The sequence below is a fragment of the Anabrus simplex genome, chromosome 11 (assembly GCF_040414725.1).
Source record: "Anabrus simplex isolate iqAnaSimp1 chromosome 11, ASM4041472v1, whole genome shotgun sequence".
NCBI lineage: Eukaryota > Metazoa > Arthropoda > Insecta > Orthoptera > Tettigoniidae > Anabrus > Anabrus simplex.
Window position 1 is genome coordinate 75,806,689 of NC_090275.1, and position 27,944 is coordinate 75,834,632.

Genomic DNA, 27,944 nt, shown 5'->3' on the forward strand with positions numbered 1-27,944 from the left:
GTTAATACAATCCCTAACTCCCCTTCCTATAACTTATCTGAAAATATTTGAGGTGGACATTCCTGGGAAACAGGAAAGGAGCTGCTCGACTAAGCGAGATATCCCGAACTGTCAGTGGAGAAATGGGGTGGAGTGACGAATAAGTTTCAGTGGAGCCCTTAAAGGTAGGACAAATTAATTTGGAACTTAAGAGGACAAATTGGGGCAAATATTCATTTATAGGACGAGGAGTTAGGAAATGGAATAATTTATCAAGAGAAATGTTCGATAAATTTCCAAGTTCTTTGAATACGTTTAGGAAAAGGCTAGGAAAACCTGGGCGACAGTCCTAAATGCAGATCAGTATTGATTGATTGATTATTCATTCATTCATTCAATATATGTATTTCAGAGTAACGTTCCCTCGGGTTTGAAGTTAAATTAATTCCTATAGACACGTGTGGATAACAGAGTTCTACGGAACAAGGAAATACTTACCGCTAACTACAAGGATAATTAAGGCAGCTTCTTTCCCTCTAGCGGTGCTATCAACAGATGTATAGTCATTGTGCTGTGACGTGACTTCTTCTGGTGCAAACGCAACTGTTTCGTCAACGAACCAAACGTCGCTTCCTTCAGATACATGAACTGCACGACGGGGGACAGAAAAGGAAACATGTACGTTAATAATAATAATAATAATAATAATAATAATAATAATAATAATAATAATAATAATAATAATAATAATAATAACTGTTGTACTTCCAGAAAATTTGTATGACACTCTAATTGTATACAGAGTAATAAATAAGTCACAAGATTATGAGCAACTGCAAAATGATCTTGATAATGTTGTGAGATGGACATCAGACAATGGTATGCTAATAAACGGGGATAAAAGTCAGGTTGTGAGTTTCACAAATAGGAAAAGTCCTCTCACTTTTAATTACTGCGGGTATGGGGTGAAGGTTCCCTTTGGGGTTTATTGTAAATACCTAGGTATAATATAAGGAAAGATCTTCATTGGGGTAATCACATAAATATGGTTGTAAATAAAGGGTACAGATCTCTGCACGTGGTTATGAGGGTATTTAGGGGTTGTAGTAAGGATGTAAAGGAGAGAGCATATTGTCTCAGGTGAGACCCCAACTAGAGTATGGTTCCAGTATATGGGACGCTCACCTGGATTATTTGATTCAGGAACTGGAAAAATACAAAGAAAATCAGCTCGATTTGTTCTGGGCGATTTCCGACAAAAGAGTAGCGTTACAAAAATGTTGCAAAGTTTGGGCTGGGAAGACTTGGGAGAAAGGAGACGAGCTGCTCGACGAAGTGGTATGTTCCGAGCTGTCAGTGGAGAGATGGCGTGGGAGGACATCAGTAGACGAATAAGTTTGAGTGGTGTCTTTAAAAGTAGGAAAGATCACAATATGAAGATAAAGTTGGAATTCAAGAGGAACAAATTGGGGCAAATATTCATTTATAGGAAAGGGAGTTAGGGATTGGAATAACTTACCAAGGGAGATGTTAAATAAATTTCCAATTTCTTTGCAACCATTTAAGAAAAGGCCTGGGCGACTGCCTTAAATGCAGATCAGTAGTGATTGATTGATTGATTGATTGATTGATTGATTGATTGATTGATTGAATTTGATGAAATTGAAAAACAAGAACGAAAAATTCTTAGGAAAACATATGGCCCCGTTCATGTAAATGGTGTATGGATCAAAAGAAAAACTGTAAATTTGTACAAAGCAATCGACTAGTTCACCGATACCGTACGCAGGAGACGATTGAAATTCTTTGGCCACATCTGTAGAATAGACGACACTATATTTGCAAGAAAAAGTGCTTGGTATAATTAATTCAAAGAAGGTCAAAATCAGCTGGTTAGAGGAAATAAAGCAGGACTTAAAAGAAATTATCTTCACAGAAGATACCATTAGGGATCGCAAGGCTTTTGGAAGAAATAATAATAATAATAATAATAATAATAATAATAATAATAATAATAATAATAATAATGTCCGCCTCTATAGTGTAGCGGTTAGTATGGTTAGTTGCCACCCCCGGAGACCCGGGTTCGGTTCCCGGCTCTGGCACTAAATTTGAAAAGTGGTACAAAGGCTGGAATGGGGTCCACTCAACCTCAGGAGGTGAAATGAGTATAGGGGCTTCGATTCCCACTTCAGCCATCCTCGAAGTGGTTTTCCGTGGTTTTCTGTGGTTTCCCACTTCTCCTCCGGGCAAATATCGAGATGGTACGTAAAATAAAGCCACGGCTGCTTCCTTCCCTCTTCCTTGTCTATACATTCCGATTTCCCCATCCCCCCACAAGCGCCCTGTTCAACATAGCAGGTGAGGCAGCCTGGGTGAGGTACTGGTCCTACTCCCTAGTTTTATCCCCAACGCAATGGTTACCACTCCAGGACACTGCGGCAGCTCTGAAGGTGGCTTTCCGTGGTTTCCCATTTTTACGCGTTTATTAAGGCCACGGCCGCTTCCTTCGAACTCCTAGGCCTTTCCTATTCCATCGTCGCTATAAGACATATCTGTGTCGGTGCGACGTAAAGCCACTAGCAAAAAGAAGGTTAAATTTTAGTATGTTACCACAAAAGTACCAACGTACTGACCGGAATCGAACCTGTTAAGTTGGGTTCAGAAGACCTGTGCCTCTACCGTCATATACCCCCACCTTGCCATGGGTCGGAGGGATAGAATACGTCCAATATGTCGTAGGAGATGACTAAAATTGGGGCTAGGGTATCCATTGTTCCCCTAGTAGAGACCGTCATTGTTTCCACTTACATGTAATATACTCCTTGCTTTCGTCTTCCCTGTACGACTTCACTTGGTCAACTCTTGTTCTTTTCCAATTCCGATGGTACTAAGTTTGCATAAAGGGTGATTTGGCCGAGCGGTTAGGGGCGTGCAGCTCTGAGCTTGCATCCGGGAGATAGTGGGTTCGAGCCCCACTGTCGGCAGCCCTGAATATGGTTTCCGTGGTTTCCCATTTTCACACCAGGCAAATGCTGGGACGCTTCCTTCCCACTCCTAGGCCTTTCCTATCCCATCGCCGCCATAAGACCTATCTGTGTCGGTGCGATGTGAGACAAATTGTAAGTTTGCCGGGCTTAGAGAGCCTTTTCTTTTCACGCCCTTGATGGAATTTCTCTTTGTTTTACCGATATCTTCATTCTTCGTAGTTCCGGAGATTTCCTTTTCCCTTCTGACGAGTGTCCTTAGAGGATGGTTGTCCAGTTTAAAACTAATCACCACCACAACCTCTACCGTCTGAGCTACTCAGCCCAGCTAGATATATTTAAAACGGCCTATTTATGCTGTTAACTCATTTTCCTCATTATCCGGATTAGCACTTTTCTGGACTGGACTCGGCCGCGTTTCAGCAGGATGAACGGAATTTCGCTGTATATTAATTTATCTGAGTCTGCAGAAGATCTTCACAAATTGCTGAACGGTATGGGCAGAGTCTTTCAGAAGGAGTACAAGATGAAAATAAACAAATCCAAACCGAAGTAATGAAGTGCTGTCGAACGAAGCGAGGTGATGCAGGAAATATTAGATTATGAAATTGTCTTAAAGGAAGTATATACATATTGTTTTTTTTTTTTTTTGCTATGGGCTTTACGTCGCACCGACACAGATAGGTCTTACGGCGACGATGGGATAGGAAAAGCCTAGGAGTTGGAAGGAAGCGGCCGTGGCCTTAATTAAGGTACAGCCCCAGCATTTGCCTGGTGTGAAAATGGGAAACCACGGAAAACCAACTTCAGGGCTGCCGATAGTGGGATTCGAACCTACTATCTCCCGGATGCAAGCTCACAGTCGCGCGCCTCTACGCGCACGGCCATAAATATTGTTACTTGGATAGTGGTATAACTAACGCATGCATAAGTAAGGTGGACATAAAATCTAGACTAGCACAAGCAAGGAGCCCTTTCATGAGAAAGAAAGAATAACGCTCACTTGGAGCACTGATACAGGAATTAGAACGATGTTTTGGGAGACTTCCGTTTGGAACGTATCATTATGTGGAAGTGAAACATGGACAATGAAATGAAATGGCGCATGGCTTTTAGTGCCGGGAGTATCCGAGGACAAGTTCGGCTCGCAAGATGCACGTCTTTTGATTTGACTCCCGTAGGCGATCTGCCGTCGTGATGAGGATGAAATGATGATGAAGGCAACACATACACCCAGCCCCGTGCCAGCGAAGTTAACAAATTATGGTTAAAGATATTAACAAATTGTGGTTAAAATTCCCGACCCCACCGGGAATCGAATCCGGGACCCCTGTAACCAAAGGCCAGCACGCTAACCACTTAGCCACGGAGCCGGACGCATGCGCAATGACTGTCTCAGACCGGAAGACCCCGAGCCAGTTACCCGTGCGGTTAAGTTCGCGCAGCTATGAACGTGAATTCGGGAGATAGTGAGTTCCAACTCAACTGTCGGCAGCCCTGAAGTTGGTTTTCCGTGGTTTCCCATTTTCACACCAGGTAAATTCTGGGGCTGTGCCTTAATTAAGGCCACGACCGTTTTCTTCCAACCCCCACCCCTTTCCTCTCCCATCGTCGTCATAAGATCTATCCGTGTCGGTGCGTCGTAAAAACAAATTTGGAAAAAAAAATGAAAGAGAAGGAGGAAATAAAAGGTTTTAAAATGTGGTTTTCACAGAATAGATCAAATCACCAATGAAGAGATACTGAATCGAATTGGTGAGACGAAAACAGTATGATTAAATTTGACCAGAATAAGAGATAGGCCCTCCATCGGCAGCCCTGAAGATGGTTTTCCATGGATTCCCATTTTCACACCAGGTAAATTCTGGGGCTGTGCCTTAATTGAGGCCACGACCGTTTCCTTCCAACCCCCACCCCTTTCCTCTACCACCGTCGCCATAAGACCTACTTGTGTCGGTGCGACGTATAGTCAACTGTAAAAAAGAAAAATTAAAAAGGAAGAGATAGGATGACTGAATACATCTTAAGACATCCAGGACTTTTTCACTTAGTTTTCGAAGGAAGTATATGTATTTAAAATGGTAGGGGTAGACCGAAGCATGAATAAGTAGTTTTTTTTTTTTTTGCTAGGGGCTTTACGTCGCACCGACACAGATAGGTCTTATGGCGACGATGGGATAGGAAAGGCCTAGGAGTTGGAAGGAAGCGGCCGTGGCCTTAATTAAGGTACAGCCCCAGCATTTGCCTGGTGTGAAAATGGGAAACCACGGAAAACCATTTTCAGGGCTGCCGATAGTGGGATTCGAACCTACTATCTCCCGGATGCAAGCTCACAGCCGCGCGCCTCTACGCGCACGGCCAACTCGCCCGGTAATAAGTAGTTTTAGAATGTAGTAGTAGTCGCTTCTGTGGTGTAGTGGTTAGTGTGATTAGCTGCCACCCCCGGAGATCCGGGTTCGATTCTAAGCTCTACCACGAAACTTGAAAAGTGGTACGAGGGCTGAAACCGTGTCCACTCAGCTTCGGGAGGTCAAATGAGTAGGTTCGATTCCCACCTCAGCCATCCTGGAAGTGGTTTTCCGTGGTTTCCCACTTCTCCTCCACGGCCGCTCCCTTCCCTCTTCCAATCTTTCCCATTCCCCCTGTTCGTCATAGCAGGTGAGGCCGCCTGGGCGAGGTACTGGTCATTCTAGAGTCCGAGGGAAAAACCAACCCGAGGGTAAACAGATTAAGGAGGAGAAGTAGAAACGTAGAAAGGAAAAGGTTAGCATAGGATAGGGTGACATGGAGGGCTGCATCGGACCAGTCTATGGATTGACGACCCAAACAACAACATTAATTCTCTGAACTGTTTATTATCAGTTCTTGGTCTTGTTTGCGAAAACTGTGTTGACTTAGGTTTCCTCAGAATTTATGCTGCAGTTGATACTGACCTATGATTCTCATTTTTTACCCTGCACATGTCATTTAACTCGCGCTATCTCTTGCGTTATCATTGCGCACATGTAGTTGTTATGATGGAATAATTCCTCTATGGATGATCAAGCTGACTCGCGGAAGGGCCTTGAACTCCTCAGGGCACCACAGAACAGCTTTTCCTCTCATGCTGTTGTGAGTGTGACACTGGGGATTCACGGCTGCATTGCGATATAAGGAGAAAGTCTGATACGCACTGACCAGTTGGTTTCCAGTCGTGCTGAAGTGTTCACACAGGCAAAGAAAGAAAGGTAAGATCTAAGCAACTTCATTACTGCCTCTATTCTTCTCACTTTTCTCCTTAGTAAATCTGCCAGCCTTGGCAAGCTTTCCCTGTTTATTTATTTATTTATTTATGTATTATTTATTTATTTATTTATTTATTTATTTATTTATTTATTTATTTATTTATTTATTTATTTATTCATTTATTTATTCATTTGTGCGAATAGCCCATTAGGACTACGCAGAGTACTTAGAGGCGTACATTTGCCTTCCTTTATGCCCATACTTCTTTCATCCTTTTGCTGTGGGCTTCCTTTCTGTCTTAAGACCAGGTTGTTCCAGTCTTCTTTTTTGGTATTTCCTCTTGGTCAACTTGGCATTTGTGAATTTTGGATCTGAAGATTACCCTGTTCTGGACATCTGCTGGTGTAATTCCCGCCTGTTTCAAGTCAGTTCTGACCGGGCGAGTTGGTCGTGCGGTTAGGAGCGCACAGCTGTGAGCTTACATCCGGGAGATAGTGGGTTCGAACCCGACTGTCGGCAATCCTGAAGATAGTTTTCTGTGGTTTTCCATGTTCACACCAGGCAAATGCTGGGGTTGTACCTTAGTTAAGGCCGCGGCCACTTCCTTCCCACTCCTAGGCCTTTCCTATCCCACCGTCGCTATAAAACCTGCGTCGGTGCGACGTAAAGCAAAATAGTAATTTAAAAAACCAGTTTTGATTTCATCAGTCCATATCACTGAGACTGTTTTGGCTTTAATCCTCTTTTCGTAGAGTTCAACTATTTGTTTTGTAAGTCTGACTGGGGTCCGCCTCTATGGTGTAGTGGTTAGCGTGATTAGCTGCCACCCCCGGAGGCCCTGGTTCGATTCCCGGCTCTGCCACGAAATTTGAAAAGTGGTACGAGGGCTGGAATGTGGTCCACTCTGCCTCGGGAGGTCAACTGAGTATAGGTGGGTTCTCCTCCGGGCGAATGCCGGGATGGTACCTAGCTTAAGGCCACGGCCGCTTCCTTCCCTCTTCCTTGTCTATCCCTTCCAATCTTCCCATCCCTCCACAAGGCCCCTGTTCAGCATAGCAGGTGAGGCCGCCTGGGCGAGGTACTGGTCATTCTGCCCAGTTGTATCCCCCGACCAAGAGTCTGAAGCTCCAGGACACTGCCCTTGAGGCGGTAGAGGTAGGGTCTCTCGCTGAGAGGGTAAACAGATGATGATGATGCTGATGAAGTCTGACTGGGTGAATTCTTTTCAGTGCCCCGCCCTCATCTTTTTGGAGAAAATATGAAGCTTATTGTTCCATTTTAGTCGACTGAAACTAGGAATTATAGGAATTATTTTTAAAAAAACAAGCAAATTTTACAAGCACTGTTGTCTTATTAACTAGTTCTTTCCTTCATTTTATTTAATTGTTAGCAAAATTACTAGCGGAAAATGTGCATAAAATGTCGTTCGTCGCAGCTATAAATGGTTTTTAATTGTATAATCACACCGTACTTCTAATTAATTGTAATACATGTGTAATATTGTTCCTTCGGTGAAAGTTTTTTTGTATAGCATTGAATCAAAATCTCAAAAAAGTTATTAATACCGCACGTAAGTTGATAGACTGTCATTCTTTACCTCTCTATCGAAATTCGCTCAGAGAGCATCAATGAACTTACCATTTAGTAGCTCCTATGTTTTTTTCCCGCCCGCCATAGGCCTATCCCACAAACACAAACCAGGGTAATTCTTGTTTCTGTAAAATGTTGCTCCCGCTCCACTTCTAATTCCCAATCTCGCTACTGATTGTCCATAGAATCTTAACCTGCGTTATCGAATGTCCCTGTGAATGTTTATGTGTTGTTTGATTTCCTGCCTGCCTCTGAGCAGGTATTGTCCGTAGGCAAGTTTTGGGCCTAGAAAGTTCCTGAATATTTTGCGTTCCTTTTTCTCAGTATTTTCAATGTCTGCTTTCCTGTTCAAAATGAGCGTTTGTGACCCATAAAGACATTTTGTTTAATTACTGTATTATAATGTCTTAGAGTTGTTATTTATTTAATTTATTTCAACATTGCTTTTTACATAGCTTACCTCTAATTACAAAAGGCAGTGCATGTATATAAACTTGAAAAATAACATAAAAGAGTTGAAAAAGTGAACAGAACCAAACAAAATGAGTCTGTCTCGCAGACAAACGAAGTATAGCATCTTCATGTACAAACATAATTTGTTTTTTAATCCTTAATCCTGTTGTACACGATCAAATATTTGTCAAATTCAAGACTTCACAATAATATTCATTACTTCATAAGTTTAGTTGTCAAATCACTTGCAATACTTGGGATGTCTTGAGAAGTCTGGAAATTGAATTAAGGTGCGTCCACACCAAGATGTTTTCGTTAACATTGTTAATAAACATTGATAACCAACATTGTTGACTGTTAATAAACAAAGTAGCGTGTTCGTTGACTTTTCGAGCACATTTCAATACACAATGTACTTAACTTTTGTGAATGAAACTTTTCATTTACTTTTCGTATTTTCGTTAACATTTCAGTTTGCACATTCGTAGTGCGGAATACGATGCTTTCTTTTTCCTCCTAAAAATTGGCTATCAAATCGCGAGCGAAAATCCTGATATACAGTATTTTGAATTCTGTATTAAAAATTTTTGGCTGTGTTCTAATGTGTTTTCATTTCTAGCTTCGCTCCTCAGAGTAATACTATCCTATCTAGGTTAAATGAAGGTTTTTTCTTTATCTCGTACCTTTACCAATTCCTTGAGATTGTTGTATAAAGCTTCAAATATCTCAGGCAGAGTAACTGAACATTGCTTGTTTTGATACTCGAGACAAATATGCAAGTGAAATGTCCGAGTCACCAGTTGCTAGGAATCTTAAAAGTTATACATATAACAAAAATAGCTTTTCATTAGTGCAGCCGGCTTTCCTATAATCTGAATCATTTCTTGGAATTTCAGGCCAAATTACTGTCAACAAGAACTGAAAGTCATGTGGGGGCATTTTCAAGAACATTTTGAAAGCCTGATGCATCATGAATTAAAAGTTCTGACTTAAGTGTTCTCTCCAAACTTAATTCTAAACGTAATTCCAGTACTTTTCTTTGCCACGCTTTGCATCTATTTTTTTTTCTTCCTGATCCTATGCGTCGCAGTCTCACAAATAGCTTTTCTGGTGTGGACAAATGTTGAAGAAGTTTGTTAACAAAAGTTTATTAACTATCTCGAGAAATGTTTTTATTAACTTTGTTTGTGGTGTGGGCTAGCCATAATTAGAACATGTTCTAATCGATCAAAGATTTGCGAAATCTTTGACAGAATTGACCAATGGAATTCTAGTACCTATTAACGGTGCGCGCTAGGCATGCTACGATTCCCGGAACGGAAATCAAACTAACAAAAATGGTGTCATCTTTATGACTGAGGGATGTTGTGTGTGTGTATTAATTGCTAATCGAGAGATTCATCCCTGATTATATTCGCTGACCTCCGTAGATACCACCATAAAATGAATAAAATGGCTAAGTACGGGAAGATTCCAAGAAAAATATCTCAAGGAAGTGGACAGATTTTATGTTTATCACCGTACGGTAACTTACAAGTAAAACACTATCAGCAATTTATGACGATCTTTGCATGTCATTACTATATTCCTAATAATTATGTTTTCATGTAATAAGATGTGAATTTCCCTTGCTTCTTCTTCTTTTGCTACCGCTTCTTCCCACACCTGTGGGGTCGCGGGTGCGAACTTCGTAGCACATGTGGATTTGGCCCTGTTTCACAGCCGGATGCCCTTCCTGACGCCAACCCTATTTGGAGGGATGTAATCACAATTGCGTGTTTCTGTGGTGGTCGGTAGTGTAATGTCTGAATATGATTAGGAGATTGTTGGGACGGACACATACACCCAGTCCCCGAGCCAGAAGAATTAATCAGAAGCGGCCGGGAATCGAACCAAGGGCTCTCTGGACCGAAGGCCAGTACGCTGGCCATTCAGCCAACGAGTCGGACATATGAATCTCCCTGGCATTGGTTTTTCCCTCTGACTCAGAGAGGCATCCCACCTCTACCGCGTCAAGGGCAATGTTCTGGAGCGTGAGATTTTGGGTTGGGGATATAACTGGGGAGGAGGACCAGTACCGCGCCCAGGTGGCCTCACCTGCTACGTGTATGCTGAAAAGGAGCCTTATGGGTGGATGGGAAGATTGGAAGTGATATACAAGGCAGAAAGTAGGGAGCGGCCTCGGTCTTTAGTGTATGAGACCTTCACCAGGATTACTTGATACATGAACTGAAAAAAATTCAAAGAAAGGCAACTCGATTTATTTTGGGTGATTTCCGATATGAGAGTAGCGTTACAAAAGTGTAGCGAAGTTTGGGCTGGGAAGACTTGGGAGAAAGGAGACAAGTTGCTCGACTAAGTGGTATGTTCCGAGCTGTCAGTGCAGAGATGACGTCCCCGGAAGCGGTACGAGGAGTAGAACGGGGTCCACTCAGCCTCGGGAGGTCAACTGAGTAGAGTGTGTTCGATTCCCACCTCAGCCATCCTCGAAGTAGTTTTCCGTGGTTTCCCATTTCTTCTCCGGTCAAATGCCGGGATGGTACCTAACTTAAGGCCACGGCCGCTTCCTTCCCTCTTCCTTGTCTATCCCTCCCGATCTTCTCATCGCCCACAAGGCCCTTGTTCAGCATAGTAGGTGATGCTGCCTGGGCGAGGTGCTGGTCATCTTCCCCAGGACACTGCCCTTGAGAGGCGGTAGAGGTGGGATTCCTCGCTGAGTCCGAGGGCAAACCAAACCTGGAGAATAAAAAGATTAAGAAAGAAAGAAAGATATTCATTACACATGTTTTACACCTCAGTTTAAACATATACCTGCACAATTTTGTTTCTTTTTAATTTTGAAGTAACGACTACACAGGTTGCGTTTTTCGAAATCGTTTCCGCAGAGAGCTATGCGTGTAGACCTGTTCTATACCTCCAGTATCCATTCGCTACCTGAAATCTACTTTAAGAACTTCATTGGGGGTAATCATATTAACGAGGTTATGTAGTTATGAGAGTATTATTTAGGAGCTGTAGTAAGAATGTAAATGAGAGGGCGTCTAATTCTCAGTCTCTGGTAAGACCACAATTCAAGAGCCCGGCGTAATAACCAGACAATTCCACTTTTTGGACAATTTCGTTTTTTTTTTTTTTTTTTCAGTAAGCTCTATCTGCCCTGCCTGTGCAAGAACTGTACTGTTCCCCTGATTTGGTGCGTAGTAGGAGAGTAAAGGTCGATTCACACATCTCCGGGACGTGACGGCGCTCTGCGTGTCCGCATCCGTCCTTTCCGACATGGATATTGTACGTCTGTTCTCACACTTCAGTTCCGCGCAGTTATAAGTCGGCAATCAAGTGTTAGATGATGAGTTTTGTTTTAGTGATGATTATGAACCCATGACCTTTGTGCCCTAAGAACATTATGCATAATGTAACAATTAAATTAAAAGTTGGATTCTTGATAGCATGGATTTGACACGTGGCGAGGGGGTGATTACCTTCGGTCCCACGCTCTGGGGTATGTGACGTCAACCACACGTGTCGACGGCGGAAGAATCTCAAGTCATTTTTATGAACTATTTCAAAGCGCGTGTACATGGCGTGACCACGCCAAGTCAAAAAAATATAGTGCCTATCAAAGGAGGTCAATCATCTCACAAATCGAACCCGTAAAATTTTTAAATGTCCATGAACACTGCCGCCAGAAATGTAGCAAGCATGTAGTCACTTTCAAAACTCTTGAAATTACAGTTTAGGTAAGTCAGAAAATTTATAGAAATTTTCTTGGCGGCAAAGGGAGAGATCCGAAGAGAGGGGGTAACTGCTATAAATATGAAGGGACGCCATGACGAGGCTTCCTTCTCCGGCATTTGTGATACAAATCGGACGAAAAATTGTTAAGCTGCTCTGCGAAATCAAACCAACGAAAGTAGACTGAGTTCAACTGCAGATTTTAGCCATTGCGACTAAGTCTTGACTCCATGAGGAGATAGTTTTCTTGAGTGAAATAATTGTACCAGATAGGACGGTCAAAGTACTGAATAAATTCTAATGTGATTAAGTAATTCGTGTGCGGAAATAATTATAGTTCATCGTGTGCGTTCAAGCAAACAAGTGAAGGGTATTTTCTTTTTTTTAATGCTTTATTCCAGGAAACCTGAAGAAATAGTAATAAATTGTGAAGCCATGAATGTAAAAATGGCTAAATAAAATGCCAGGGTCGCAGGTGAGCCCTAAGACGAATACTGGCATGAAGACATGAGGTAGGTGACTTTCCATCTTACTACCTCTTATATCCTGTCTCGTGATTTCTTAAAGTGTATTTGAATGGGGATATACGACGCAGTGGTCACCCTACTAAGTTTTGTAAATGTGAGAGTACGACTAAAAGAGTTATTTGTTTTATTTCCCACTTGGATAAATTTTTGAAGTTTTGCGAGTGCCGTATAATGTTGTAAAAAGTTATTGAATAGGGTTCCAAAGTGATATCACGTCCAATGTAGATCGTCATCCGTGTGAGTGTCCCGCCTATATTTTGTGATGTCAAATTAAGATGTTCATTCGACGTAAAATTCTTCTGTCTGCAATTTGACGTTAATAATAATAATCCATGGTCACTCATTTTCAATCGAGTGGAAGCGCGCTGTCGGATGAGAACCTAGGGTGATGAATTTGGTCACGGAGAGAAACGTTTTTTTTAATGCCAATTTTAAACTGTGTCTGACTGACAATAGAAGAATATACAAGTAATAATAATAATAATAATAATAGTAGAATGTTTCAGTCATTTCTCGTAAAAAATCAAGTTATTAAATACGATATCATTTATGCGAAGTTATTCATGATTAATGCATTGTGCGATATTAGACGTCGGGATTTATAGTGAGGATTTTATTCCAGTTCTTTGTCGATGATAATTGTGGAGCTGGGAAACAGAGGTTAGTTTTGTGAATCAGGTTGGACCTGTCATTGAAGCCGGGACATGGAAGCCCGAGGAATGTTTTATATGAGTTGAGATGAGATGTGCGAATCAGGTTAGAGTCCTGTCATTTGAAGCCGGGACATGATAGCCCGAGGAATATTTTATAATGTTGAGAATGGAAAGAAATTCATAGAAATCCATAGCGGTATCAATTGGCGACGCGTATAATTAGTGTGGGCATCTTGAAGCATAATCTGTGCATTTTGTTGGTTAGAATATCGTATTTGTTTAATTATGTCGGCAGAGTTTAAAGGGAGCATTTTGAGAAGTCAATCAACTGTGAATAAACCAGGTGGTTCCTGTAACTGCCAAGCGAGCTTGGGGGGATGAGAGAGCTCAGCTATGATAGCGGGAAAGGAGTGGACTTGAGATTGTGCTGTAATTCTCGGCCAGGGGAAACGTTAAAATGCTGGATTTAGTTGAAATTCATAGCCGGTAATGATCTAAGTATTGTGAAATACTGTAATTGGGGACGTAATGAACATTTGAAATCACGAACTTTGAGTATAAGGAACAGAGTAACCCAATTTCAGGGTTGTCCAAAATATAGAGCGATGGTCGTGACGATCGGTTTGTCTGTGAGGGGTGCGCAAAATTCATAATGGTAATGACGAGATATGACATCGTAATTATATGGCGAGTTGTTTGGTTTGTGCGTAGATTATTAGGATATCCAAGTGTTAATAACGGTTAGGACTAGATTAGATTTTTAAGCATGATATCACGAGATAGGATATATACAGCTGGACATGAATTATGTAAAATTCTTTTCCAGCCAGATAAACATCGCAATATTGAACTCACATCACAGCTGCGTAGGAATTTGTGAAGAAACCAGAGTCCGCGGAGATAAAATTTACTGATCTTTAACATTTCGTTAAATCATTTAAATTTATTTAATTATTAAATTCAGTGAAACCGCATTTTGAAATAACTTTAATCAAGCGAATAACTTGGAGATGCATTCTGGAAATTTTAGTTTGTTTTCTGGGGAATATTAACATGTAAAGTAACGATTAAGGGGACATATCCGAAGGAAATGGATTTTACTGCCACAAAGTTTGTGAGCATTGCTATTGTTGTAATTATTGAACTTTGATTGATTGAGCAGTGTATGTGCTGGGGATAGTAAAGTGGAACTTTGGTCATCAACCGATGTAACTTAATTGTGTTTAGCCTTCAGCCTAGAAACTTGGATGGTCAGGGGGTCATCAACCTCAGTGACTTAGATTAGGGCCATATGCCATCGTAGCATCATTTCCTTGCGGTCATCATCCACAATGACTTTAAAGTAACTTAGAAGATTAGATGTCGGTCCATGACATAGACGCAGGTCACATCGATTCAATTAAGGGTCCACGCCGTAGAACCACTGTGTGGCACACACCGATTGGACGGCCTTAATTATTCCCAGAGTCCAGAGTTCGTGTTACGAGGGCTGGACCATAACGAATCACTATGATGGTACATGTGGTCTCACATGGAAGCCGAATTTAAGGATTTCCAGACTTTCCTTTCTTAAATGATTAATAATTGAGACAATGGTTTCTAGTAAGAATGCCCATCAGGCAGTTACGTTAAAGTCTCACACCAGTGTTCTGACATTTATGTAAAAATGATTGTGGTGTCCAGTGGACACAATTGACTATGACACCGTTGACATAGTAAATTACTTCAGAATTTCCTGAATAAATAGGAATCTTTTAAACAGACCTTTCATTCCAGTAGATAGATTAGAATTACTGAACCCTACCTTTACCTCAGCAAGTGACGAAGAACCCGATACGACCCAAGAGACAGATCTCATGAACTTTGCTGATAGGTAAGGAAGGTAGGTATCCCTCAATATGGACCTAAAGGGTTCAATTAACTGTTAATGATAGCTAAAATGTTTGGATGAAGAGGAGAAAGAGAGGAAGAAACAGTGGGTTCATCTTATATGGAAAGGCAGGGGTTAGGAAGGAAAGTTTTCTGCTCTGTATAAGTGCTTGAAGGACGACGAAGTTAAACTTCACGGATACACTACATTTGCTTTCAATTACTTGACAAACTAAATAAATGAAATCGTTGATTAATTTTAATACCCCTGACTTTGTAGGTTGGGGGCAGAAAGTGCCTTGCCGCGCCAAAGTCGGTGCCTTTGTACAGACAGACTGATTTCCTTAATCTTCAAAGCAAAAAATGTTAGTTAACTACCTTCAGCTTCCATTTTCTCGCCAATTTCGTCCCATACACGCTTCTTCAAACCACCATCCATATATTTCGAATCAGCTAAATTATATAGAAAAGAGTGTGCCTTCACTAATTCAAACAGCAGTTCGTCCTTCATTTTGGGAGGTAAAGAACAGTTCAAACGTACACAGATAACCTCAGTACTCGAAGAAAGCAGAGAAGCAGGAAGGCGGGAAGAGAGAAATCACGTCCGTGAAAAGGTTCTAGGACATTTCGTACCGCGGACATTTCGTACCACCGGACATTTCGTACCACTTGAAGGAGTGGGAAGTATTGCGAGGTAAAAACGATTTCCTAATGAATGTATTCATTTGTATATCCACTGTCCACTACTGGCGCAGAAGCCTCCGCACGGTGTGACCACTACTGGTGTTAAACTTCCGTCGGGCGTAACTGACCTGATTTGCGCACATTATCATTCCTATTTCGTATTCGTCATTCGCGGGGACCTAGCTATTTTCACCTTTCAGTAGTTTCCTGTTTCCACGTGGCTTGTAATATCTACGTAAACATAAGTGATAAGTATAGTTTAAAGGGCAAGTATTAAAATAATATGAAGATGGTTTTCCGTGGTTTCCCATTTTCACACCAGGCAAATGCCGGGGAATTAAAATAATATAGAAGTTTTCTTCAGCGAATGTTGTAATTTTTGTTTTCTTTTCGGATTTGTAAAGTGTGTCTGTTAGGCTCATTAAGCCCGCTGGCGTGGAAATGGATTTCCAATTTACATCAAGTGGTTCGTATTGTTCTGGCGTAAATATTTGGGGGTTACAGGAAAACCGTTCGCAGGTAGATGACGACCTAGGTGGTACGAAATGTCCTCCAAAATCAAGTGGTACGGAATGTCCGTGGTACGAAATGTCCGGACACCCCGTGAAAACAAGAACATATCGGTGGCCAGCGAATACGTTTTGCCGGCACGGATCACGGAGAAGCACTGAAGGTCACGACGAATGACGTCAACGGAAGTGTAGGAACTCATCCCTTCGTTTACATGGCCACGATATTTTATTTTCACGGAAGATGCCGTCACGTCCCGGAGATGTGTGAATCGACCTTAAAAGGTGCTGTCGGAGATGTTTTAACTTTTTCTGCCGAGGAATGAACCCAGACAGCTCCTGGAGCTTTCTGTTTCTTGCAGCGGCTATAGTTCAATGTTCGAGTGGAGACGTCATCATCATCATCATCATCTGTTTACCCTCCAGGTTCGGTTTTTCCCTCGGACTCAGCGAGGGATCCCACCTCTACCGCCTCAAGGGCAGTGTCCTGGAGCTTCAGACTCTTGGTCGGGGGATACAACTGGGGAGTATGACCAGTACCTCGCCTAGGCGGCCTCACCTGCTATGCTGAACAGGGGCCTTGTGGAGGGATGGGAAGATTGGAAGGGATAGGAAAGGAAGAGGGAAGGAAGCGGCCGTGGCCTTAAGTTAGGTACCATCCCGGCATTCGCCTGGAGGAGAAGTGGGAAACCACGGAAAACCACTTCCAGGATGGCTGAGGTGGGAATCGAACCCACCTCTACTCAGTTGACCTCCCGAGGCTGAGTGGACCACTTTTCAAATTTCGTGGCAGAGCCGGGAATCGAACCCGGGCCTCCGGGGGTGGCAGCTAATCACGCTAACCACTACACCACAGAGGCGGCGAGTGGAGACGTACTTTATAAAAAGCAGTTGTCAGTTGGGTACAAACTTACCCATAAGGAGATGATGAACGTGTAATATGAGTTATCTGTTTCATTGACCACGCTCTATCGGGTTTTACTATCGCAGCCCATAGTGATTACTGATCCTAGGCCAACGGCATACCATGTTGAATACACCGGTTCTCGTCCGATCACCGCAGTTAAGCAACATTGGTCGTGGCAGTACTTGGATGGATGACCGCTTGGGACCGCCACGTGCCGTTGGCTCAATTCCGGTAAAGGCGTGCTCGGTTCAACCGGAAGGACGTGGGTTCGATTCCCCGTCAGAAAGTCGTAAGATTTAAGAAACGAAATTTCCACTTCCGGAAGTGTACATGGACTTGAGGTTCACTCAGCCTACACCAAAAATGAGTACCAGGTTAATTCCTGGTGGCAAAGGCGGCCGGGTGTAGAACTAACCACTCTACCCCCATCAAGTGCCGAGGTTACGGATAGTGGAAGCTATTACCTTCCATCCCTCCAGGGGCCTTCATGGCCTGTACGGAGATGACTTTGCTTTGAAGTTGCGATTGTTCAACTTTTGTATACACTCTGGGAAGTCATGCAAATCATTCTGTTATATGTACGATGAACTATCGGTAGAAAGGGTCGAATATGAGGTGATAACTGAATAGCATGCTTAATCATTTCTTACAAAGCGAGATAAGAGATGACATCACAGTATTGTATCTGTTCTCGGCATAAAGAACCACGGCATTTTTCATTTTCTGTATGTCCGATTCGTTGGCTGAATGGTCAGCGTACTGGGTTCGATTCCCGGCCGGGTCGGGGATTTTAACCTTCATTGGTTAATTCCAATGGTCCGGGGGCTGGGTGTTTGTGCTGTCCCCAACATCCCTGCAACTCACACACCACACATAACACTATCCTCCACCACACTAACACGCAGTTACCTACACATGGCAGATGCCGCCCACCCTCATCGGAGGGTCTGCCTTACAAGGGATGCACTCGGCTAGAAATAGCCACACGAAATTATTAATTTTCTGTATACACTTGTCAAAGGACTTCGGAGATTTGAGAAAATAATATGGTGGTATCCAGAGCCCGGACACAGCTTCCTCCCAAGGGACTGGACCGGAGTAATCATCATCATCATCATCATCATCTGTTTACCCTCCAGGTTCGGTTTTTCCCTCGGACTTAGCGAGGGATCCCACCTCTACCGCCTCAAGGGCAGTGTCCTGGAGCTTCAGACTCTTGGTCGGGGGATACAACTGGGGAGTATGACCAGTACCTCGCCCAGGCGGCCTCACCTGCTATGCTGAACAGGGGCCTTGTGGAGGGATGGGAAGATTGGAAAGGATAGGCAAGGAAGAGGGAAGGAAGCGGCCGTGGCGTTAAGTTAGGTACCATCCCGGCATTCGCCTGGAGGAGAAGTGGGAAACCACGGAAAACCACTTCGAGGATGGCTGAGGTGGGAATCGAACCCACCTCTACTCAGTTGACCTCCCGAGGCTGAGTGAACCCCGTTCCAGCCCTCGTACCACTTTTCAAATTTCGTGGCAGAGCCGGGAATCGAACCCGGGCCTCCGGGGGTGGCAGCTAATCACGCTAACCACTACACCACAGAGGCGGACCCGGAGTAATCAAGAAGGAAAAACGAAAGCGGGAGAGAATGTATTTGCCATAAGATTATCGTGCTCTGTTACAGAATGCGAGTCGCAAGTTCATTGTTCACGATGTATCACGAACAATGTTTTTGGACTGCACAACTCACTTCAAAACCTTCTTCAATACTTCCTATGAACCTCATTTCCTTGGTGTATATACATCTTGTTGCATGGTGACGATATGTACTCTCACAGTAACTCTGCTGTATAATAATAGTACATTATACAACAAGCCTATAATGGCAATAATTAAGACATGAGTATATTATGTTTATAAAACGAGCGAAGCGAAGCTTTTTAAGAAATGATTAAGCATACTACTCCTTTGTCAGAAGTCACCCAGAATAAATAAATAAATAAATAAATAAATAAATAAATAAATAAATAAATAAATAAATAAATAAATAAATAAATAAATAAATAAATATTGCTGTTTTCCTTTGGACCTTTTCTAGTTCTTGTATCAAGCAGTACTGGTGTGGGTTCCATACTCTGGAATCATACTCTATTTCAGGGCCTCTCAGGGTGCATGCGCGTGGTGCATCCACTGTGCACGGTGCAAAAGACGACTTGGCTTGGTTGACCAGAGTGCAGACCCCCCACTCCTCGATTTGTAGAATAGTGCTTACTCTCTCTTTCCTCACGCCTGTCTCGCTCGCTCCGCCTGTCTCCCTCTGCCCCACTTGCGCCGTAGCGCTCCAAATCCGGGCTGAGTTGAGCCGAGTATAGCCGAGTAGAGCCGAGCTTAGCCGAGTAGCCCAGAGACGAAGCGTTGATCCGAGCCATGCCGAGCGGCACCGTTGCACAGTGCACGGAGCTCTTGCGCCTCTATCTGCACGCGTGAGATTTTGGGCGTTTGAGAGACCCTGAGTCAAATTGAAGAGCTCGGCGCAAGAATCAGACAGCTTCAAAATATAAACATTTTCAGGAGACCTTTATAGGCGAGTTGCATACGACTGTTTATGCTCGACGATAATTATAACTCTACTTTTTTTTAAATATTCATAAATTTCTGTCGAGATGTCACTTGACTTGACAGTTGAGTTTACTGAACAGAGCGCAGAACGCATGCGCTGGGTTATTGATTTTCCGTGAGTGGATCAGAGACCTTGACAATGTCATATGTTTTGAAAACTTTGATAGAAGATTATCATAACCTAGCTTTATTTCAAATACAAATCGCTTATTGTACAGTTGGTGAAGTGAATTTGCGGGAATGTGCCGAGTGGTTGTGGAATATTGAAAGTAGAAAGTGCATTGATGTTAATATGTATGTCCGACATGTTTGATTTTAGAAACAAATGCGAAGCTTGTGCGTTGAGCGCAGGTGCGATGTTATCCTTACCCAATTGGTCAAACAGTTGTATTATAATGAAACTTGAACTATAATGAACCTCTTTAAGATTCGGTTTTCTGGGATATAATATTCATATTTCGGCATTGTCGAGCATAAAGTATCTTACATTGATAACTCAGGTAAATAGTACTGGTTATTGCATTCTCCATAGCAAACGTAATTTACCGGGGCATGAAACAAGACAGCTTCAGAGGTCGTGTGAATAAACTGAGAGGAGTCCAGTAATACAACGCGTATCATTTCCACGTCAGTATGTATGTTACTGCTTATTCTAGCTGGTGTACGGTGATAACCATTACATTTGTAACATATAAATATTTTAAAAAGGTTTTTTTTTTGTCTCCTGAAAAAATTTATATTTTGAAGCTGTCTTGTTCTTGCGCCGGGCTCTTCAATTAGAGTATGATTCCAGAGTATGGAACCCATACCAGTATTACTTGATACAAGAACTAGAAAAGGTCCCAAGGAAAACAGCAATATTTATTCTGGGTGACTTCCGAAAAAAGGAGTAGTGTTACGAAAATGTTGCAAACATTTGTCTGGGAAGACTCGGGGGTAAGGAGACGAGCTGCTCGACTAAGTGGTAAGTTTCAAGCTGCCATTGGAAAGGTGGCGTCTTATGACGTTAGTAGACAAAGAAGTTTGAGCGAAGCTTTTTAAAATAGGAAAGGGGACAAATTGGGGCAAATATTAATTTATAGGACCAGGAGTAAATGTTTGGAATACATTATTAAAGGAAATGTTCGATAAATTTACAAATTCTTTGAAAAACGTTTAAGAAAAGGATAGGTGAACAACTGATAGGGAATCTGCCACTTGGGCGATAGCTCCAAATGCATATTGTCGGTGATTGATTGATTGATTGATTGATTGATTGATTGATTGATTGATTGATTGATTGATTGATTGATTGATAAAGATTACAGTTTAATTTCGTATTCTTGTTTATTTGTTGTACCCATTATTGATGTACTGCAGGTAGTATATCTACACTATCCCAGATACTGGCAGCACTTACGCGTCTGAGTCCCGTTTACTGATACGGAGTCGGGGTTGAGGAAATCCCTCTACGGCCTAAAGGACAGTGTCCTGGAGCGAGAGACTTTGGGTCAGGGGGATAAAACTGGGAAGGAGGACCAGAACCTCACCCAAGTAGCCTCACTTGTTATGCTAGTCTGTCTGGGCAGCTACAACTACGACAAACTGCCTCATAAATAGACGTAAACATGGTCATTACGCAGCAGATAAATATGTTCCATAGTTTCATGTTTACGTCTTGAAATGCGAGGAATGAGGAAAATATCTGACACACATTAACTTCAGCCATACTGTTTACCCAAAGGTGCTATTGTGAAGGACAGGGGTGTCACTTAGGCAAGTTGTGGACTACCAACCTTGTCTGCGACTTAGTGGCTTGTTGTCGGTTTGATGGTACTCTGTCACGAATTTGTTCATTTATTAGAGCCCAGATTTTGATGCATTAACAGGTTAGAATGCAAACTTTCTGAAGTGAGTAGCATGCATAGTCCACCTTCACAACGACTATGCTATGGGGTTTGCATAGTTATTAGGGGTAGGCCAATCAGAACCCCTATCATTTATGTTATTCTTGCTACGTTATGGAAGAGCGGGTGGCTGTAACTTCCTACTAAACAAATTAGTTTGCAATCTAACCTGTTACTGCATAAAAATCCGGCAGTAATAATAATGTTAAGAATAATTATAAAAATAATAACCAGTCTGTACAGGAGGAATCTGGACGATAAGTAAAGCTGTATCAACACTTATAGAAAATCTCAGACATTTTTGCGAAATGTCATTAAAGGTTTACGGACATATCCTCAGAATCAGTAATCAGAGATTGACCAAAACAATGCTGAACCTTGTTCTATCAATGAAAGTTAAAGAAAAAATTGGCTGCTCAAAGTTGGAAAAGATCTTCGAGAAATCGGGATCACAGAAGATACAATTAAACAGATCTACTGTAAGCTCAGAAAATTAGCCGGCAATCGCCACTTTACGCACCATCCAAGCACTACCAGAAGATCGCAAGAAAAGCCACAGCGAGAAGAAAAAGGCAACGACATCGGCTAAATAAGTTCAGTCGTGTTCCTTAGATGGGCATAACAAAGAAAAGAAGAAGAAGAAGAAGAAGAAGAATACATTCATGTTTTATTTAATCCGTTTACCCTTCCAGGGTTGGTTTTTTCTCCGGGCACAGCAAGGGATCTCACCTCCATGGCCTAAAGGGCAGTATACTTTGGGTAGAGGTTTACAACTGGGAAGGAGAACCAGTATTTTGTCCACGTTATCTCACCTGTTATGCTGACCAGAGGCCTTGTGGGGGAGGGGAAGATCGGAAGAAATAGACAAGTAAGAAGCAAGGAAGTGGGCCTGACCTTAAGTTAGATACCATCCCGGCGTTCGGCTCCATGGATAAATGGTTAGCGTGCTGGTCTTTAGTCACAGAGGTCCCGGGTTCGATTCCCAGTAGGGTCGCGAAATTTAACCATCATTGGTTAACTACTCTGCCACGGGGGCTGGGTGTTTGTGTCGTCTTCATCATCATTTCATCTTCATCACGACATGCCGGTCACCTACCAGTGTCAAATCAAAAGACCCGCACCTGGCGAGCTGAACTTGTCCTCGTACACTCCCGACAGTAAAAGCCATACGCCGTTTCATTTTTCATTTTACCATCCCAGCATTTGTCTGGAGAGGAAGTGGGAAACCACGGAAAACCACTTCGAGAATGGCTGAGGTGGGAATCGAACACCCCTCTACTCAGTTGACCTCGTGAAGCTGAGTGAACTCCGTTCCAGCCTTCGTACCACTTTCAAATTTTGTGGCAGAGCTGGAAATCGAAAGCGGGCCTCGAGGTTGGTTGCTAATCACACTAGCCATTACACCATAGAGGCGGACTTTAAATAACATCAAAATCTCAATTAGTAAGTACCAAACAAGGGCTATGCAGTTTGGGTCACGTAGGTATTAGCTTGCAACCGGAAGATAGTGGGTTCGAGCCTCACTTTCAGCAGCCCTGACGATGGTTTTCAGTGGTTTCTCATTTTCACACCAGGTAAATGCTGTGGCTGTATCTTAATTAAGGTCCTCTCCCATAGTCGTCATGAGACTTGTCTGTGTCGGTGTGACGTATAGCAGGTTGCAAAAAATATATATGTATCCTTTAAAAGTGGCTCTTTGGCTGAATGGTCAGCGTTGTGGGGATTCCGGGTTCGATTCCCGGATGGGACAGAAATTTTACTCGTGCCTGCTTAACTCTTCTGGCTTGTGGACTGGGTGTTTGTGTTTGTTCCCACACACCCCTCTTAATGCACACACAACTCACCACATTACCCACCACCACAGAAACACTTAATAGTTATTAGACTACATCCCACCACACAGGGTTGGCGTCAGGAATGGCATCCGGTTGTAAAACAGGGTCAAATCTACGTGTGCGGCATATTTCGCAACCGCGACCCCACAGGCGTGAGATAAAGTGGTAGAAGCTTGATGATGATGATGATGATGCTTGTTGTTTTAAGGGGCCTAACATCGAAGGTCATCGGCCCCAAGCGGTAGAAGAAGAACTTCATCTTCATGTCGATCTTAATTCTTACGATGGTAAATGTCTTTCGAGATCGAATCTTTTCAACTGGTTCCAGGCTTTATGCGAAATTAAACATTTTACCAACCCTTCAGCTCCCAAAAATAAGTATAAAACTTCGGAAGGACAACGAAGTCAAAAGCCTCCACTTCGAACCTTCCGCAGTAAGTTTTTGCTAGTAGTTTAATGTCGCACTAACAAATCGAAGTATTTCGATGACGCAAGGATGGGTAAGATCGGGAAGGCCCCTAGCATTTGCCTGGATTGAAAATGGGAAACCACAGAAAACCATATTTAGGTCTGCCAACGGTGGGATATGAACTCAGAGCCATGTGTCCCTAAGGCCCACTCTACACGAGCTGTTCAAACGCCACTATGTGGTCGCCTGCTACCTCCTGTAAAATTTGCACACCACACGTGACCGTCAAATCGCGGCGGTTAAACGGCGATAGAAACGCTCTGCTTTTCTATACGTATAATGAAAACACTGTTATTGAAGAAGTCGCTTTGAAAATGGACTCTGTGCAGATCGTGTGGATTGCAGGATTAATTCTGGTTGAGAAAATTTGAAATGAAGCATTCCATGAAAAGAGACGTTGATGTTATCTATTGGCCTTTCAACACGACATTTTAATCCCACGTTAATTATAGTATGTATCGAAACAAGCAGTTACGTGAATAAATCGTATCCGCGAAATGTCCTTGTAATTTTTGTCCTAAATGGAGGGTAATAATTGCTTTTACACAAATCAATAATAACATTTGCGGAAAATTAATAAATACCATTGTTACTAGAGAAATATAGGTACGTACCTGGGCGGCGACTTCGCTGTAGACACGACTCTCTTCTGTGGCTTTCCACTTCATCGCCAGTCGAGGTCCAGGGCTAGCACCGATGAATGAAAGTGCTATTTCTGTGAATTCTCAATATCTTTGTCCATCATGACTAGCGCGGGCAGTTCAAACGGAAAACTGGAGGTTAAAAGTATATCGTATGTAACACAAAAATATTTTTGTTGAAAGAAAAAATAGCACGATCCCTGGACATATAAGTTAATTATATTAATTAATGAATTATGTCCACAAGTCAACAACTCGCCTCACCAAGTAACATGAAGCAAAGTAAAGGAATTCAAAGAAGTGAGCAAAGACTGAACACACCAAAATGTGTTACATGAACAAAGGGCATACTGAAGCGCAGTGATGATGTAGAATTCTAGTAATCATGGTATTTACTAATTTACCGATAATTTTAATCTTAATTTTCTTCTTATTCCTATACTTCTTTATCAGTTTACACTCCAGGGTCGGTTTTTCCCTCGGACTCAGTGAGGGATCCCACCTCTACCGTCCTGGAGCTTCAGACTCTGAGTCGGGGGATACAACTGTGGAGGATGACCTGTACCTCTCCCAGGCGGCCTCACCTGTTCTTCTGAACAGGGGCCTTGCGGGTGGATGAGAAGATTGGATGGGATAGACATGGAAGAGGGAAGGAAGCGGTCATGGCCTTAAGTTAGGTACCATCCCGGCATTTGCCTGGAGGAGAAGTGTGAAACCACGGAAAACCACTTCAAAAGTTGGCTGAGGTGGGAATCGAACCCAGTTGAAATCCCGAGGCTAAGTGAACCCCGTTCCAGCCCACGTACCACTTTTCAAATTGTGTGGCAGGGCCGGGAATCGAACACGGGCGGCAGCTAATCACACCAACCACTAACCCCATAGGCGGACATCTTAATTTGTTTAAAAGTAATTATTATCTTCCATTTTCGGCAAAAATTATAATTATATTTCATGGATACGATTCGTTCACGTGCCCGAGACAAGTTATTTTAGTTTTATAGAAGGTCGGGTTCTTCATTCAATCAACATTTTTATTTTGTAAGTAATAATGACATTATTGCAAAACGTGGTACCGTCATGAGGAAGAGTATTACTCCAGCATACAATAGATACAGTGCGAACGCTGTTCAACGGCCTATTACTTACTCGTGTAGATCGGTTCGCGTTCCTACCGCAGTAAGTTTCATTAAAATAACTGAGAATAACTACTAATGTAACCTACAGTCTTACAGTGCACCAGAGTACAGTGGGCTGTGACGTCACAGCGCGATGCCAATGCAATGTGCTCGCTGCCCGTTTCTCACGAGGGAACACCTACATGTGTTACACTCGGATTCGGTTGAAATTTGGTAGGAATATTCGTGGGAGGCAGTAGAATGTTACGGTGAAAACTGCATGTGCCCAGCGCAAGTTTAAACGCCAAAATTGAACAAATTAAATAGTCGTACAATTAGGAGTGCCGCGGGAGTATCGGGGTGTGGTGGAGAGGTAGGGAGGAGCGAAGCAGCAGACGTGAACCAACCGGGCTGTGTCGAGCTGCGCCAGCAGCCAGGCAGCTTATAGTTAGCGCGTTCCCCTTAACTTCCCGATCAGATGTACAAAACGTAAATATGAAAACAGCACATGAAACAAGTGTACAAAGGACGATTTTTAAACAACGATGCCAATAAGGTTTGAAAAATTACAATGAGTAACAAGAACTCGGGCCTTAGCATTCTACTGCCTCCCACGAATATTCCTACCAAATTTCAATCGAATCCGAGTGTAACACATGTATGTGTTCCCTAGTCAGTATTTGCGCACCGCTGCTCTAAAGAAACGAAAAACTACTGCGTGTTGTCACAGCGCAGACATTGCGTTCTGACGTCATGTTTAAGAGAATATGATTGTAATATCGATAGTTTCAAACAATGGCAGTCATGATTAGTTTGTACCCCTCCAGTATACTTTTTGATTTTGTCAGACCCAGGCTAATTTGTTAAAAACAGCGTGTGGTCTCTTTTATCATCCCTATAATCTGAGTGAACAACATCTCAAACAAATAATAGTAAAAATGGAGAAAATCATAGGTAATGAGTGCAACATGAAAATAAGACGAAAGTTATGGCCTGTGATAAATAAAAAAAAAAGCAGACTCAAATATGAACATATTGGTGGGCAACAAAACACTGGAATATGTTAAAGAATTTAAATATCTAGGAAGCTAAATTACCAAAGATGGAAGAAGCAAGAAGGAAATCAAAAGCAGAATTTTACAAGCCAAATTAGTATCTCATAAAAAGAAACTGCAAATTCCATTAATCTTAAAACAAGAAAAAGATGTTTGCCTGGAGGAGAAGTGGGGAAACCACTTTGAGGATGCTTGCTTTTTGTTTTAAGGGGCCTAACATCGAAGGTCATCGGCCCACTTTGAGGATGGCGGAGATGGGAATCGAAACTCACCGCCCCCCCCCCCGTTCTACTCAGTTGACCTCCCGAGGCTGAGTGGACCCCTTTCCAGCCCACGTACCACATTTTAAATTTCGTGGCAGTATCGTGGGAATCGAATCCGGGACACTGGGGGTGGCAGCTAATCACACTAATGGCGGATAGTGCATAGTCACGAAATACGAGGCTCGTGGTTTGTGCGGCATTAGGAGGTGAATGTTAGCAGTTTGACAGTCGCAAGTGTGATACATTACTCGAACTAGTACAGTTATTCACGTCAGAGTGTTCGTGAAGTGTTCAGTGAAACCTGAAGCGAAATATCTACAAAAACAACCATGCCTCCCAAAGTTAAAGAGGTGCCAATGGAAGCCATTGCGAAGCAAGCAGTGCAGGAAGCGCTGAGCAGTAAGGAGACTCTCAACACGCTTGCCAACCTCATCCAAGATCAGGTCACGAAGACAGTTGTAGAGCAACTGAAAGAAACCATAAATTTCAATACGAGTGTGATCGAGGAACTAAAGCGTGCGCTGGAAGAAAGAGACACGACCATAAGGGAATTAAAAAGGGAGCTGCAAATTAAAACAGACAGTTTAGAGCAGTACCAAAGAAGACAGTGCTTGCGTGTGTTCGGTGTGGAAGAAACTGCAGGAGAAAACACGGACACTATTGTCATTGATATTGCTCGTGAAATTGGGGTGGAACTCTCAGTGGACGAAATAGACAGATCGCATAGGGTTGGGAAAAGTCAAACTGGCCGTCCAAGACCCATAATTATTAAGTTTGTTTCGTACCGGAAAAGAAATGCGATGTTTATAAACAAAAAGAAACTCAAGGGCACAAATAAAACAATTAGAGAGGACCTAACCCCAGAGAGACTGCGGCTTCTACAGGACGCTATAAGCAAGTTCAGTGTGCGGAACGTGTGGTCGAAGGATGGCATAATTTATGTTAAGCAGGGAACTCGTA

The 27,944-nt window shown here is 42.6% G+C and overlaps 1 protein-coding gene and 1 pseudogene across 1 annotated transcript in view; both read left to right on the forward strand.

Moving 5' to 3' along the window:
* Nucleotides 1-6,038: 6,038 nt before the first annotated feature.
* Nucleotides 6,039-27,944, forward strand: part of LOC136883538 (cilia- and flagella-associated protein 251) — a 50,996-nt gene continuing 29,090 nt past the window's right edge. The window contains exon 1 of the mRNA XM_067155910.2: nt 6,039-6,193. The gene's annotated coding sequence lies outside the window, so the exon portion shown is untranslated. The remainder of the gene's footprint in view (nt 6,194-27,944) is intronic.
* LOC136883607 (5S ribosomal RNA) lies at nt 17,222-17,338 on the forward strand (annotated as a pseudogene).